An 18104-nucleotide genomic window follows, 5' to 3' on the forward strand; every position below is an offset into this window, starting at 1 on the left:
CCCTACTGGTATCTCATATACCACTAATCCAATCTGAATTGATCAATTCACCTCATCTCTTTCCTTTTTCCTTAATTTCCTATCACCTTTGATGACACTGAATGCTGATTATCAACTACATTCAAAGCCACAGACTTTAAATTCTCCCATTATTTTTACACCGAAACTAAAATGTTGCCAAGTTCTCAGGTATCTACAGTCTGTGAATATGTTGCAGCCGTTCTTTCCTTTCTATTCCTTCTGTAACTACTGTAGTTTAGATCTCATTACCTCTTACTTGGAACACTGTACTAGTCATCTCACTTGGCATCTTTTACTTACTTTCATTTAAAAATTTATTTGTCCTCCAATTAATTTGATTATATGTCCTTGTTTTTTAAACAAGGTTTTAAGGTTTTACCTTAAAATATTCCCCATAGTTTTTGAATAAGGCCTGAAGACATTATTGGTCATCAGACTCTTTCATCAAGACTTACCACTCCAAATCTATTTCCAATTGACTTTCTTTGGGTGCCATAGGATCTAGTCAAACTCTTCTACACATCCTTCCCTGTGCATTACAATGATTTCCTGCCCCTGTTCCTTTTCTTTGTGTACTTTTTGTAGTGCCGGATATTTTTTCTTCCCATATCAAAATATCCAAATTATACTTATCCATAAAAGTCCATTTCTTACAAATCAAAACTACAATGAGGTACCACCTCACACCAGTCAGAATGGCCATCATTAAAAAGTCTGATAATAAGTGTTGGAGAGGGTGTGAAGAAAAGGGAACCCTTTTACCCTGTTGGTGGGAATGTAAATTGGTACAGCCACTATGGAAAACAGTATGGAGGTTACTCAAAAAACTAAAAATAGAGATGCCATATGTTGCAGCAATCCCACTCTTGGGCACATACCCAGACAAAACTATAATTCAAAAAGAAACATGCAACCCTATGTTCATAGCAGCAGTATTTACAATAGCCAAGACAGTGAAACAACCTAAATGTCCATAGACAGAGGAATGCATAATGAAGATGTGGTGTGTATATATATATATACAAACACACAATGGAATATCACTCAGCCATAAAAAGAATGAAATAATGCTATTTGCAGCAACATGGATGGACCTAGAGACTAACGGACTAAGCAAAGTAAGTCAGAAAGAGGAAAACAAATACCATATGATATCACTTATATGTGGAATCTAATATACGACACAAATGAACATATCTATGAAACAGAAACAGACTCACAGAGAACAGACTTGTGGTTGCCAAGGGGATGGGGGATGGGAGAGGGAAGGGTTGGGAGCTTGGGATTAGCAGATGAAAGTTAGTATACACAGGATGGATAAACAACAAGGTCCTACTGTATAGCACAGGGAACTATATTCAATATCCTGTGATAAACCAGATGGAAAAGAATATGTAAAAGAATATATATATATGTATAACTGAGTCACTTTGTTGTACATCAGAAATTAACACAACATTGTAAATCAACTATACTTCAATAAAATTTTTAAAAAGTCAATTTCTAATATAATTTCTATTGAATTCAGCTAAAATACATTGAGCATTTATGCTAGATTCTATGCCAAGTATACTATCCCATTTAATTTTATAACAAGATATTACTATTCTTATATTCTTATTACACATTAATATTCATCTTATTCATGTAAATGTGTCTCTTACAAAACTGAGGCATGAGTCATATTCAATTCATCTTGATATCTCTCATAGTTATTTGGGAAAGACAGATGTTTAATCAATATAGATACACAAGTGAAATATATTAGTAACGTATTCAGTGGTTCTGTTCCACTTATGTCTATCCTGCATTGTCATGAAGGATTTGAGACCTTACAATTTTTTTCAGTAAAATTTTAAAAAGGAAATAAGAGTAAAGAAAGGAAAAATAAAGTGAATTCATATGTATGTTTTGTTCACAGTAGCTGTGAGGTGTGGTCTAATAGAGTTTATCAGAGGTGGGTCATGAATTCGGTGTCGAGACAAGGCAAAGAGAGCGATACAATCATTTATTTACAATACAACCATGGTTCTTGAGATGAAAATAAGTAAGTTATTGATAAGAAGCTCAGTTCTTACTGGCACAGGACTTGAAAGACATTTTTCTAAGATGTTTTCGTAAGGGGGATTCTGTTTGATCTAGTAAGTAACACCTTCAACACCATACTTAAAGTACAAGAGATGTGAGTTGCCTTAAAAACCAAACTTATCCTTGTTGCTACTCTTTCAAGAATGATAGGTAAGTTAACACAGAATAGAAATAACTGTACAAGAAATGGACTTATTTTAAGAGTCGTAGAGAGGGTCATACATTATTCAGGTGACAACAGTATTGAGCTGTTTCACGTAAATTGTAGAGGGCATGATGATAGATTTCATGTGCCCTTTCTTCTTTCTCCTCTCTTTTTAAACAGAAAATGAAAGAGCAATTCAGTGTTGTGATGGGTTTCTTAAGATACTTGGAAGTTATTAGCTGCATAGGGGGTCCTTGTTACACCCCTTCTACACAATGGAAAAAATGACAAAATACTATCATAGTATGTTTATACATGTCTGTGATATCAAAACCATAATCACAGATATTGTGGCCAGAAATGATGGCAGACCGTAGCAATAATACATATATATGTATGTGTAGGTATGTGGACACATACACACGTGCACACATACACACATAAATATTTCAATACATATTCAGTGTTCCTTTGCAAAACAGTTTGTCATGAACTATTTAAATTCAGCTTTTTTCTCTCTTAAGGCCTAATCCTTTTTGTCAGGTAACTGTCACTTATAACGATTATTCTGCTTTTGAGATGATTAGACATATTTCATTACTACAAATAAAGAAACTTCCTAACAAACTATTCTTTAAGAGCAAATAAGAAATTGTGTGTGCGGACCTCAAAAAACCCTTGAATTTCCTACCTGGTGTTTACTGTCAAAAAGCACAATGGGCTTTCAAGCAGGTTCTCATAAGAAAAAATTCTGTTTGTTTTGTCACACTTTTTCCATTAATTTAAAAACCAGTGAAAGCCTAAAAACACTGGGAAGTGTGAAAATAACCCCTAATTTTGAGTTTTCAAAATGTTCTTGGGAAGCACATTTTGTAGATAATTGCAAATGCTTTGTGAAAGAGCTTCAGAACTCTATGAGCTTGTAGGTTAAGTTTATACCATTTGAGAGGACAAAAATTTTTCTTATGCTGTCTCACCTCTTTGTTTAATAAGCCTCATCAACTTATGCCAGTGATGAAAAGTGATTGGTTCAGTTGAACAGCTCTATAATGCTTGTTAAATATCTCCTAAAGATTTGAAAATTAATCAAACATCTCCTAAAGTCATGAAAATTAACTAAACATCTCCTAAAAGACTGAAAATTAGCCAAGATTAAAATAAATGATACCTTTTGTAAGCATGGTTTTTGTGAAACGTGTGTACTTATAAATTGCTGGTGGCATTGTTGATTGGCACAACTCATTGGGAAAGCATTGTGATACTACATAGCATATGTAATATGTATTATGTATATTATGCCATTATGTATATGGCACACTGGAGCCACAAAAATTTCCATTTTCTTCAGTACAACAATTTCTTCTTTGATGGCCAGCCCCTAGCCTTGGTTAGATGACAAATGTAAACCTCTGCTTACATTTCTCATAAGACTAAGTGTTAACTTGTCTCCTGAGACTTTGGGCTACTTGAATTTGTGTGTGTGTGTGTGTGTGTGTGTGTGTGTGTGTGTGTGTATGAATATGTTTATCTTTTGGATCATAGCTGCCTTTATTCAGTAGTTATTTTTTAGCAAACACTGTAATATGTACTTTACATATATTATCTCTTTTAATTTTTATAATAATTCTGTTTGGTAGATACTATTTTACTAATTTTAGAGATGATAAAACTTGACCTAAAAAAATATTAGTTAAGCTAGCAACATCACACCTAGAAAAATGCTCAGCTAACAAAATGCTGAGATTACAACATATGTAACTCTGACTCTAAGGCATATAGCCTTAACTATATGTCAAAATAATCAATGATTATTTTTTAAAACAGGCTGACCAGTATTTAAATCTCTTGGGTACAAATCTTACTTTCCCAGATGTGGATGAAAGAATATTTAGAGTTGTCATTCACAGTCTGAATCACATATAATGAAACTGTTGACACCCCATAGGAACCTTCTATCTCCTTTTCCAGTTGTCTGTACATTTCCAAAAGCTTGTCTTCTTTCCCAAGACTCCAAAATAGGAAAGCATTATCATGTGTGTACTGCACATTTTTTACTCAGAGTTCTCTCTGGCACCCATGCCCTGTACCCTAGGCCCTTTGGCTATTCGACGGGATGGATAATTCTCTTGCTAAGTCCTAAGTCCCCAAGAAACTTTCTCTGCTCTTTGATTGGTTTTAGTCTGCAGATCCTAACTAAGACTTGCCCCATAGTCAGTGTTCATGGAGTCTTTTGTCCCTACCTGAGACCACCTTTCTTTAAGGCCAGAGGATTAAAGGGGCATCAGATAGATTCAAAGTAATGACAAGAGACTGAGTGAGCATAAAAGTGGTCATTTTACTAAAGAAGTAAAGAAGGAGACCTTCAAGATGCAGAGGAGTAAGATGTGGAGACCACCTTCCTCCCCACAAATACATCAGAAATACATCTACATGTGGAACAACTCCTACAGAACACCTACTGAACTCTGGCAGAAGACCTCAGACTTCCCAAAAGGCAAGAAACTCTCCATGTACCTGGGTAGGGCAAAAGAAAATAGAAAAAACAGAGACAAAAGAATAGGGATGGGACCTGCACCACTGGGAGGGAGCTGTGAAGGAGGAAAAGTTTCCACACACTAGGAAGACCCTTCACTGGGGGAGACGGGGGGGGGTGAGCGGGGGTTGGGGAGAAGCTTCGGAGCCACGGAGGAGAGCGCAGCCACAGGGGTGCAGAGGGCAAAGGGGAGAGATTCCCACACAGGGGATCGGTGCAAACCAGCACTCACCAGCCTGACAGGCTTGTCTGCTCACCCGCCGGGACGGGTGCAGGCTGGGAGCTGAGGCTCTGGCTTCGGAGGTCAGATCCCAGGGAGAGGTCTGGGGCTGGCTGCGTGAACACAGCCTGAAGGGGGCTAATGTGCCAAAGCTAGCCAGGAGGGAGTCCGGGAAAAAGTCTGGACTTGCCTAAGAGGCAAGAGACCATTGTTTTGCAGTGCGGGAGGAGAGGGGATTCAGAGCACCACCTAAGCTAGCTCCAGAGACGGGCACGAGCTGTAGCTATCAGCGCGGACCCCAGAGACGGACATGAGATGCTAAGGCTGCTGCTGTAGCCACCAAGAAGCCTGTGTGCAAGCACAGGTCACCATCCACACTTCCCCTCCCGGGAGCCTGTGCAGCCTGCCACTGCTAGGGTCCCATGATACAGAGACAACTTCCCCGGGAGAACACATGGCACACCTCAGGCTGTTGTAACGTCACACTGGCCTCTGTCACCGCAGGCTCGCCCCGCATCTGTACCCCTCCCTCCCCCCGGCCTGAGTGAACCAGAGCCCCCGAATCAGCTGCTACTTTAACCCCGTCCTGTCGGAGCGAAGAACAGACGCCCTCAGGTGACCTACACACAGAGGTAGGGCCAAATCCAAAGCTGAACCCCAGGAGCTGTGCAAACAAAGAAGAGAAAGGGAAATCTCTCCCAGCAGCCTCAGGAGCAACAGATTAAATCTCCACAATCAACTTGATGTGCCCTGCATCTCTGGAATACCTGAGTAGACAACGAATCATCCCAGAATTGAGGCGGTGGACTTTGGGGGCAACTGTAGGCTTGGGGTTTGCTTTCTACATCTAATTGGTTTCTGGTTTTATGTTTATCTTAGTTTAGCATTTAGAGTTTATTATCATTGGTAGATTTGTTTATTGATTTGGTTGCTCTTTTCCTTCTTTTTTTATATATATAGATATATATATTTTTTCCTTTTTCTCTTTTTGTGAGTGTGTATATGTATGCTTCCTTGTGTGATTTTCTCTGTATAGCTTTGATTTTACCATTTGTCCTAGGGGTCTGTATATCTGTTTTTGTTTTGTTTTTTTTTTTTTAGTATAGTTTTTAGTGCTTGTTATCATTAGTGAATTTCTTTTCTGGTTTGATTGCTCTCTTTCTTTCTTTTTGTTATTATTTTTAAATTTTTTAAATTTTTAATAATTTTTTATTTTTAATTTTAATAACTTTCTTTTCTTTTCTTTTTTTCTTCCTTTATTTTTTTCTTCCTTTTCTTCTGAGCCATGTGGCTGACAGGGTTTTGGTGCTCCGGCTGGGTGTCAGGCTTGTGCCTCTAAGGTGGGAGAGCTGAGTTTAGGACATTGGTCCACCAGAGACCTCCTGCCTCCACGTAATATCAAACAGTGAAAACTCTCCCAGAGATCTCCATCTCAATGCTAAGACCCAGCTCCACTCAATGACCAGCAAACTACAGTGCTGAACACCCTATGCCAAACAACTAGCAAGACAGGAACACAACCCCACCCATTAGCAGAGAGGCTGCTTAAAATCATAATAAGATCATAATAAGGTCACAGACACTCCAAAACACACCATCAGATGCGGTCTTGCCCACCAGAAAGACAAGATCCAGCCTCATCCTCCAGAACACAGGCACCAGTCCCCTCAACTAGGAAGCCTACACAACCCACTGAACCAACCTTACCCACTGGGGGCAGACACCAAAAACAACGGGAACTACAAACCTGCAGCCTGAAAAAAGGAGATCCCAAACACAGTGAGTTAAGCAAAATGAGAAGACAGAAAAACACACAGCAGATGAAGAGAAAGGTAAAAACCCACCAGACCTAACAAATGAAGAGGAAATAGGCAGTCTACCTGAAAAAGAATTCAGAGTAATGATAGTAAAGATGATCCAAAATCTTGGAAATAGAACAAAGAAAATACAAGAAACGTTTAACAAGGACCTAGAAGAACTAAAGAGCAAACAAACAATGATGAAAAACACAATAAATGAAATTAAAAATTCTCTAGAAGGAATCAATAGCAGAATAACTGAGGCAGAAGAACGGATGAGTGACCTGGAAGATAAAATAGTGGAAATAACTAGTGCAGAGCAGAATAAAGAAAAAAGAATGAAGAGAATTAAGGACAGTCTCAGAGACCTCTGGGACAACATTAAACACTCCAACATTCGAACTATAGGGGTCCCAGAAGAAGAAGAGAAAAAGAAAGGGACTGAGAAAATATTTGAAGAGATTATAGTTGAAAACTTCCCTAACACGGGAAAGGAAATAGTCAATCAAGTCCAGGAAGTGCAGAGAGTCCCATACAGGATAAATCCAACGAGAAACATGCCAAGGCACATATTAATCAAACTATCAAAAATTAAATACAAAGAAAAAATATTAAAAGCAGAAAGGGAAAAACAACAAATAACATAAAGGGAATCCCCATAAGGTTAACAACTGATCTTGCAGCAGAAACACTGTAAGCCAGAAGGGAGTGGCAGGACATATTTTAAATGATGAAAGGGAAAATCCTACAATCAAGATTACTCTACCCAGCAAGGATCTCATTCAGATTCGACAGAAAAATTAAAACCTTTTACAGACAAGCAAAAGTTAAGAGAATTCAGTCCCACCAAACCAGCTTTACAACAAATGCTAAAGGAACTTCTCTAGGCAGGAAACACAAGAGGAGGAAAAGACCTATAAAAACAAACCCAAAACAATTAAGAAAATGGTAATAGTAACATACGTATTGATAATTACCTTAAATGTAAATGGATTAAATGCTCCATCCAAAAGACATAGACTGGCTGAATGGATACAAAAACAAGACTCGTATATATGCTATCTACAAGAGACCCACTTCAGACCTAGGGACACATACAGACTGAAAGTGAGAGGATGGAAAAAGATATTCCATGCAAATGGAAATCAAAAGAAAGCTGGAGTAGCAATTCTCATATCAGATAAAATATACTTTAAAAAAAAAAGACTATTATAAGAGACAAAGAAGGACACTACATAATGATCAAGGGATCAATCCTAGAAGATATAATAATTGTAAATATTTATGCACCCAACATAGGAGCATCTCAATACATAAGGCAAATGCTACCAGGCATAAAAGGGGAAATCAACAGTAAAACAATCATAGTAGGGGACTTTAACACCCCACTTTCACCCATGGGCAGATCATCCAAAATGAAAATAAATAAGGAAAAATTAAAATAAATACGGAAACACAAGCTTTAAATGACAAATTAAACAAGATGGACTTAATTGATATTTATAGGCCATTCCATCCAAAAACAACAAAATACACTTTCCTCTCAAGTGCTCATGGAACATTCTCCAGGATAGATCATATCTTGGGTCACAAATCAAGCCTTGGTAAATTTAAGAAAATTGAAATCATATCAAGTATCTTTTCTGACCACAACGCTATGAGACTAGATAGCAATTACATGAAAAAATCTGTAAAAAATACAAACACATGGAGGCTAAACAATACACTATAATAACCAAGAGATCACTGAAGAAATCAAAGAGGAAATAAAAGATACCTAGAAACAAATGACAATGAAAACACAATGACCCAAAACCTATGGGATGCAGCAAAAGCAGTTCTAAGAGGGAAGTTTATAGCAGTATAATCCTACCTCAAGAAACAAGAAACATCTCAAGTAACCAACCTAACCTTACACCTAATTAGAGAAAGATGAAAAACAAACAAAAACAAAAATACGCCCAGGAGAAGGAAAGAAATCATAAAGATCATATCAGAAATAAATGAAAAAGAAAGGAAGGAAAAAATAGCAAAGATCAATAAAACTAAAAGCTGGTTCTTTGAGAAGATAAACAAAATTGATAAATAATTAGCCAGACTCATCAAGAAAAAAAGGGAGAAGACTCAAATCAACAGAATTAGAAATGGAAAAGAAGTAACAACTGACACTGCAGAAATACAAAGGATCATGAGAGATTACTACAAGCAACTCTATGCCAATAAAATGGACAACCTGGAAGAAATGGACAAATTCTTAGAAAAGCACAACTTTCGGAGACTGAACCAGGAAGAAATAGAAGATATAAACAGACCAATCACAAGCAAGGAAATTGAGACTGTGACTAAAAATTTTCCAACAAACAAAGCCCAGGACCAGATGTCTTCACAGGTGAAATTCCATCAAATAATTAAAGAAGAGCTAAAACCTATCCTTCTCAAAGTCTTCCAAAATATAGCAGAGGGAGGAGCACTCCCAAACTCATTCTACGAGGCCACCATCACCCTGATACCAAAACCAGACAAGATGTCACAAAGAAAGAAAACTACAGGCCAATATCACTGATGAACATAGATGCAAAAATCCTCAACAAAATACTAGCAAACAGAATCCAACTGCACACCATGATCAAGTGGGGTTTATCCCAGGAATGCAAGGATTCTTCAATATATGCAAATCATTCAGTGTGATAAGCCATATTAACAAATTGAAGGAGAAAAATCATATGATCATCTCAATAGATGTGGAAAAAGCTTTCGTCAAAATTCAACACCCATTTATGATAAAAACCATCCAGAAAGTAGGCATACAGTGAACTTACCTCAACACAATAAAGGCCATATATGACAAACACACAGCCAACATCGTTCTCAGTGGAGAAAAACTGAAACCACTTCCTCTAAGATCAGGAAAAAGAAAAGGTTGTCCACTCTCACCACTATTATTCAACATAGTTGTGGAAGTTTTAGCCACAGCAATCAGAGAAGAAAAAGAAATAAAATGAATCCAAATCGGAAAAGAAGAAGTAAAGCTGTCACTGTTTGCAGATGACATGATACTATACCTAGAGAATCCTAAAGATGCTACCAGAAAACTACTAGAGCTAATCAATGAATTTGGGAAAGTAGCAGGATACAAAATTAATGCACAGAAATCTCTTGCATTCCTATACACTAAAGATGAAAAATCTGAAAGAGAAATTAAGGAAACACTCCCATTTACCACTGCAACAAAAAGAATAAAAGGCCTGTATGCAGAAAACTATAAGACACTGATGAAAGAAATTAAAGATGATACAAACAGATGGAGAGATATACCATGTTCTTGGATTGGAAGAACGAATATTGTGAAAATGACTATACTACCCAAAGCAATCTACAGATTCAATGCAATCCCTATCAAACTACCAATGGCATTTTTCACAGAACTAGACCAAACAATTTCACAATTTGTATGGAAACACAAAAGACCCTGAATAGCCAAAGCAATCTTGAGAAAGAAACACGGAGCTGGAGGAATCAGGCTCCCAGACTTCAGACTATACTACAAAGTTACAAAAATCAAGACAGTATGGTACTGGCACAAAAACAGAAATATAGATCAGTGGAACAGGATAGAAAGCCCAGAGATAAACCCACGCACCTACGGTCACCTTATTTTTGATAAAGGAGGCAAGAATATACAATGGAGAAAAGACAGCGCTTCAGTAAGTTGTTCTGTGAAAACTGGACAGCTACATGTAAAAGAATGAAATTAGAACACTTCCTAACACCATACACAAAAATAAACTCAAAATGGATTTAAGACCTAAATGACCAGACACTGTAATACTCTTAGAGGAAAACATAGGCAGAACACTCTATGACATAAATCACAGCAAGATCCTTTTTGACTCACCTCCTAGAGAAATGGAAATAAAAACAAAAATAAACAAATGGGACCTAATGAAACTTAAAAGCTTTTGCACAGCAAAGGAAAATGTAAACAAGATGAAAAGCAACCCTCAGAATGGGAGAAAATATTTGCAAATGCAGCAACCGACAAAGGATTAATCTCCAAAATTTACAAGCAGCTCATGCAGCTCAATATCAGAAAAACAAACAACCCAATCCAAAAATGGGCAGAAGACCTACACAGACATTTCTCCAAAGAAGATATACAGATTACCAACAAACACATGACAGGATGCTCAATATCACTAATCATTAGAGAAATGCAAATCAAAACTACAATGAGTTACCACCTCACACCGGTCAGAATGGCCATCATCAAAAAAATCTACAACTAAATGCTGGAGAGGGTGTGGAGAAAAGGGAACCCTCTTGCACTGTTGGTGGGAATGCAAACTGATACAGCCACTATGGAGAACAGTACGGAGGTTCCTTAAAAGCTAAAAATAGAACTACCATATGACCCAGCAATCCCACTACTGGGCATATACCCTGAGAAAACCATAATTCAAAAAAAGTCATGTACCATAATGTTCATTGCAGTTCTATTTACAATAGCCAGGACATGGAAGCAACCTAAGTGTCAAGTGACAGATGAATGGATAAAGAAGATGTGGCACATATATACAATGGAATATTACTCCGCCATAAAAAGAAACGAAATTGAGTTATTTGTAGTGATGTGGATGGACCTAGAGTCTGTCATACAGAGTGAAGTAAGTCAGAAAGAGAAAAACAAATACCATATGCTAACACATATATATGGAATCTAAAAAAAAAAAAAATGGTTCTGAAAAACCTAGGGGCAGGACAGGAATAAAGACACATACGTAGAGAATGGACTTGAGGACACAAGGAGGGGGAAGGGTAAGCTGGGACGAAGTGAGAGAGTAGCATGGACTTACATATGCTACCAAATGTAAAATAGATAGCTATTTGGAAGCAGCCGCATAGCACAGGGAGATTAGATCGGTGCTTTGTGACCACCTAGAGGGGTGGGATAGGGAGGATGGAGGGAGATGCAAGAGGGAGGAGATATGGGGATGTATGTATATGTATAGCTGATTGACTTTGTTATAAAGCAGAAACTAACACACCATTGTAAAGCAATTATACTCCAATAAAGATGTAAAAAAAAAAAAGAGAGAAATAAAAGAAATGTAACCATGATACACTTGTATAGTGAAGTGCATTTGGTATCTTGACATACTTAGAGTCCAAATAATGGGCACTTCATAGGGATAATTTAATTTAATCTGCTTTTAATGTTTTAACAGTCCTATTATTTAACTTTTTATCACATTTGCCATGTAGTGGTGTGTCAACTTGTTTGTTCATATCCTTTGCTATATTGTATTCCATTAAATGAATGCGCCACAATTTATATGACAATTTTGTTGATGGACATTAGGGCTGTTTTCCATTTGGGGCTATTACAAATTATGCAGCTATGAAATTATTGTTGCTGGACACATGTATCCATTTATATGGACATATATTTAGGAGTGGGATTGCTGTGTCATTAGATATGCTTACATTTAACCTTAGCATATACTGTCAAATTATTTTCCAGTTGTATCAATTTATCTTCCATCAGCCTTTTATGATAGTTCCCAGTGCTCCTCCTCAACAACACTTGGCACTGTCAATCTTCTTAATTTTATTTATTTTGGTGGGGGTGTACTGTCATCTTTTTTATGGCTTTAATTTGTATTTCCATAATAACTACTAAAGTTAAGCATCCTTTCAAATATTTACAGGCCGTTTTTATATCCCCTTTTGTGAAGTACCTCTTCCAGTCTTTTGCTCACTTTTTCTTTTTGGTTGGTTGCCTTCTACTGAAGGATTTGTGGTTCTTTATACATTGTGGATACAAGCCTTTTCCTGGTGATGCAAATATCTTGTCCCATTCTGTGGCTTGCCTATACACATTTTTTGTGTGACTTCTGGTAACCAGAAGTTCATAATCTTAATATGGGCCAATTTTCAAGATACTTCTTTAGATATAGTGATCATTGTATCATATTAGAAGAATCATTGCTTATCTTGAGATCATGAAGCTATTTTAATACATTATATTCTAGATGCTTTCCTGTTTTTTATGTTTAATTCTACAATTAATCTGAAATTGATTTTTATGTATGGTATGAAGAAGAGATCAAGTTTTTTTTCCCATATGTATAGCCTATTGATCCAGCACCATTTATTGAAAAGACTGTCCTCTATTGCTCTCCACTACCACTTTTATCACAGTTCAAGCATCCATGTATGTGTGCATCTGTTTCTGATCTCTGCTTTCTATTCTGTTATGGATTTAGCTATCCTTGCACAAAATCCCACACTCTTAATTACTGTAGCTTTAAAAATAAGTCTTAATGCCTGGTGCAGCAATACTTACTTCTATTTTCTTCTTTTTCAATTTGGACTTACCTATTCTTGGCTTTTTGCATTTACACACAAATTTTAGGATTCACTTGTCAATTTCCACACACATACAGTGATTGAATCGAACTTATAAATAAATTTGGTGAGAACTGGTATCTTTACACTATTGTTTTGTAATCCATGAACATGATATATTTCTCCATTTGCTCAGTTCTTCTTTAGCCTTTTAAAATAATGTTTTGTAGTTTTGTTAGAGGTATTCACGTTTGTTAGATTATTCCCAGATATTTAATATTTTTGATGCTACATTAAATGCTGTACTCATAAAATGTAATTTTCAAATTCTTTAGTTGGTACATAGGAATAAAGATGATTTTTGATATTGGCCTTGCACCCTAGAGACTTGCTAAACTCTTGTAACAATTCTAATAATTTTCTGTAGATTTCTTTAAATATTCGACATAAACCATCCAACCGTCTGCAAATATTACAAATTTTTATTTCCAATGTCTTTAGCTTTATTTACTTATTTATTTACCTATTTTACTGGCCAGGGAAGTTAGAAGGAATATAAATATATATGATAGTAAATATTGTGCTTTCTCTATATATACACTTATATATTTATATATATATAAAATATACAATAGCATATAATAAATGATATAGACACAGAATATGTATATGTAAAATAGTAAATACTATGCTTTTTGCTTCTGTGACTCCATCTAATATGGCCTATGCCTATGATTTGCTTTGACTAATAGAATGTGACAAGAGTGACGGTGTGTACAATCCAAGGCTAGACTTACGAAATTTGCTGGAGTCAGCCATCATGCTATGAGCCAAACTGTGTGGAGAGTCCAAATGGAGGAGAATGGAGGCACTTTAGTCTGATCTTCCAGTCCATAGCTACACTTCCTGCTAGCCATGTGAATGGGCTATCTTGAGCATGGTACATTGAGCATAATGACTACACTCCTAGCTGATACCATGGGGACAGAAGAACCATTCAACTTAGCTCAGCTTATATTGCAGAATTGTGAGAGATAATAAAAAGTTGTTTTTTCTTTAAACCACAAAGTTTCGATGTGGTTTGTAATATCGTATCATTTACCAAAACAGAAGTTGGCATTCAAGAACTGAGTGAATTCATAAATACATGAACTCCTTCCCCCCAACACCCCCAGCACCACACACACACACACACACACACACACACACACACACCTTTTAAAAAATAGTGATGAGATGTAATGGCGATTACCTGGATAAGTTTCTGTCAAATTTTCATTATATTAAGAAGAAAAAAGTTAATTTTAGATTAATGAAAGAAGTAGTGGATGAAAATTAGCTGGATTATTTCAAAAGAACTGGAAACTCTTGGAAACACTCTGAACTCTCTAATGCAATTACCAATTACGTACTTCTCTGGACATGGGGCTATCAGGTAAATTTGGACTGAAACAAACATCTTTGTTATTTCTATAGAAAGGTAAGGTAAGTACTATTAGTGAATTAGGCTATGTATCTGGCACATAATATAACCTCAGTCAATTAACTTTTTTATTATAAGTTTATAATTTCCAACTTACAGAGAAGTTGCAAGAATAGTAAATAAAACTTTTTTTTAACCCAGATTTCACCTATTGTTAATATTTTGTCCCATTAGCTTTATCATTTGCATCCTTTCCCTCCTCCCCTTCTCTCTCTGTCTCTCTCTCCCTTTCTCTCTCTCTCTTTCTCTCTCTCTGTCTCACACGCACACACAAACATACAACACACAACACACACATACATAATATTATTTTTCTGAACCACTTGAGTGTAAGTTGCATACATCATAGCTTTTAATTCCTAAATACTTCAGAGTGTATCTTTTTAGAGATATTCTCTTTCATAACCACAGTGGACTTACTAGCTTCAGTAAATTTAATATTAATTCATTACTTTTATTTAATTACCATTTATGAAATAACAGAAAATATATGTTGGTTTCTGCTCCCAGTTTTTGGCACAGAGCTCCTAAAATCCTTATTTCCTAAGTGATAAGAACAGTAGAAGGCTCTCTAGTTCCAATATTGGTCTTATATCTCTGTTCCTGACACAGAGCTCCTGAAACACTTATAATTTCCTAGGTGATAGGACTGTCTTTTGTTCTAATGAGGTGATTCTGGATGGTCTCCTGGATGAGGGCTAATAACTGGAAAGACCAAGCAACAGTTAGAAGCTAGGGATTTTCAACCCCACTCCCCGTTCTCTTGAGAAGGGAGAAGGGCTGAAAATTGAGTTAAGGTTCGATTATGCCTATATGATGAAACTCTATAAAATCCCAGAAGTATTGGGTTTGGAGAGCTTCTGGCTTGGTGAACACATGCAGGTGCTGGGAGAGTGGCGTGACTGGATAGGGCATGGATGCCCTGCTCCCCTTCCCACATACCTTGCCCTACATGTCTCTTCCATCTGGCTGTTCATCTGCATCCTTTATCACACCTTTTAATAAACTGGTAAACCTAAGTGTCTCCCTGAGTTCTATGAGCCACTCTAGGAAACTAATTGGACCCAAGGAAGGGGGTCATTGGAACCTCCCAATCTATAACCAGTTGGTCAGAAGTCACAGATTTGTGACTGGTATCTGAAGTGGCGGGGCGGGGGCAGCCTTGTAGGACTGAACCATTAACCTGTGGAAGCTGATGTTATCTCTGGGTAGATAGTATCAGAATTGAGTTGAATTCTTGGACACCCTGCTGGTACCTGAGAATTTCTTGGTGGTATGGAGAAAAACCTCCACACATTTGGTGACTGGAAGTAAAGTGTTTTGTGTGAGTAGTAAAGGAGACTCACAGGAAAGAAAGACATAGTAGGGAAGACCTAGGTTTTTCTCTATACAGATGGTGGAAAACTGAGGGTTTTCCATTATGCCATTTTTGTTAACTTACTTTCTAGGACAGGATGCAGTCTAGGCTCATTTAATTATATCTTTAGTCTTCTTTAATTCAGAAAATTTCCACAGCTTTTCTTCTGTCTATTAAAAATTTTATATTTTTGAAAAATAGTCCTCTTTTTTCCTTTTAAATAGACTGATGACACTTTGGCTTTGTCTGATGTTTCGTCATAGTTAGATTTATGTTCTATATTTCAAGCTAGAATAATGCATAACTGATATTGTTAACGATACTATCGATCCCTTAATTATTTCTTTATGTCTGTTCTCCTTGCTGGATAGTAATCACCAAGAGGGCAGTGACAAGCTTCATTCTATTTACATTTTTAGCTCCAGAACTGACTACAGGGCCTAGCACATTATAGATCCTAAATAAATATTGGATGACTGACTGAGGTGACAAAGTGGATTTTCACATAACTTGTCAGAGCCCTGCTTGAAACTGAGGTGCAACTTTGCACTGCTATGCTGGATTATCTTGTTGCTACTAAATTAAAATGGGTCAGGACTGGGATCCCAGGCTCCTTCTATTGATCAAGAAGTAGAGCTAAGCTAGATTTACTTCTTTTTATAGCTTCTTCCATTTACTGTTGCAAGATGCACAATCTTCAGTGATCAGCAAGCATGGCCCATTCTGAGTGCCTTCAGTGTGAGAGCATGCATATTTCTCTTCGTTTTGCCAAAAAACCTGGAGGCATTTTTTTCCCTAAGACAGCAATGAATGCATATTAAACCAACTGTAATTGTCTGCTAAATATTATTTCATAAACAAGCAAACCAGAGCTACATTTTTCCAAGCCTTTAAAATACTTGGGATACTAAAAATATCCTGTCAACCTTAGCACAAAGCTGTCAAGCCAGAAACATTAAGAATTTGTGAAAAAGAATTCAGAGGAGGTTGGTGGAGAAACAGTGAAATTCATTGTGAATCTCATTTTTTAAGAATGAGGAGGCAGCTATAACATTGATGTGTATTTATCCTAAATGAAAAGAATGAATGAATTCTACTCACATTATAGAACACACAACTCAGTGAGATTTTGTACATTACAGAATTTTCTCATTTTGCTTTTCAGGAGTGTTATCTGTGGTTGGTTTGTCAAACAGGTATATGTCATTAGAATGGTGAGATTAAAGCTTAAATATTTAAGAATAAGAATATATCTATATGTTTATTTACATTGAAGAAATGTTCCTAAATATGAAAATGTCTCAAAATATTTTGCAGAGTTTGACAATTTTTTTAAACACTCCCATTTGAAAAGTATCTACAGTAATGAACTGCTAGTCAAAACTAAAACTGAGAAAGAAAAAAAAAAGAAAGGAGACGCAGGAATGCTCCTTACTGAGGAGTATTTTCCGCTGGGAAGTCCATTGGCATTCAGTTGTCTCATTTAATTATCCCTTGTGTGATTCAACCATTATTTATGAGCTTCTTCTTGTTCTTAAAGAGCTCTGGGCTCTGCTTGCCAATGTTATGGCATATGATGAGGCAGGGGTGTGCGTGTGATAATGCATCGGTCCACACTGTTGGCATGTTTTCTATCTGAACTCATCAGCTGCCAAAAGGACGCAGAGCTCTCTCTTTAAAGATAAAACACTAACTGGGGTTTCAACATTGTGTGGGATTTGGCAGGCGTCACATGCTCCTGCATTATTTAGGTAGAATACAGTCCCTAAAATGTGCACAGTACATGTTCAATAAAAATCATTTGCATGGGATTTATACCAGTTTCTGTCTGGTAATATCTCTGCCACTTGCACTGAGAAAATGAATTCACAGAAATAGGCTGATTTAATTAATGGAGATGTTAAACATACAAGCGATTGAAGCATTTTCACACTTTTACTTTCAATCTAAGCTACTCTCCCATCTTCACCCCCAGGTTGAGTTAAATAATCCATTGTGGATCTGCCTTGCTTTCTGCTGAGTTAGAATTTTGGAATGAAATGCAAAAGCAATAGAAACGTCCCACTAGTTTCTGGATGAAAAAAAAAAAAGAGGGGGCAATGATTAACAG

General features: G+C 36.8%; 1 protein-coding gene across 1 annotated transcript in view; it reads right to left on the minus strand.

Annotated features, from left to right (window-relative positions):
- The window catches only part of RORB (RAR related orphan receptor B), a 352150-nt gene that overhangs the window by 224811 nt on the left and 109235 nt on the right, over positions 1-18104 (minus strand). The window lies entirely within an intron of this gene.

The sequence above is a fragment of the Balaenoptera physalus genome (assembly GCF_965194825.1).
Source record: "Balaenoptera physalus genome assembly, chromosome: 7".
Lineage (NCBI taxonomy): Eukaryota > Metazoa > Chordata > Mammalia > Artiodactyla > Balaenopteridae > Balaenoptera > Balaenoptera physalus.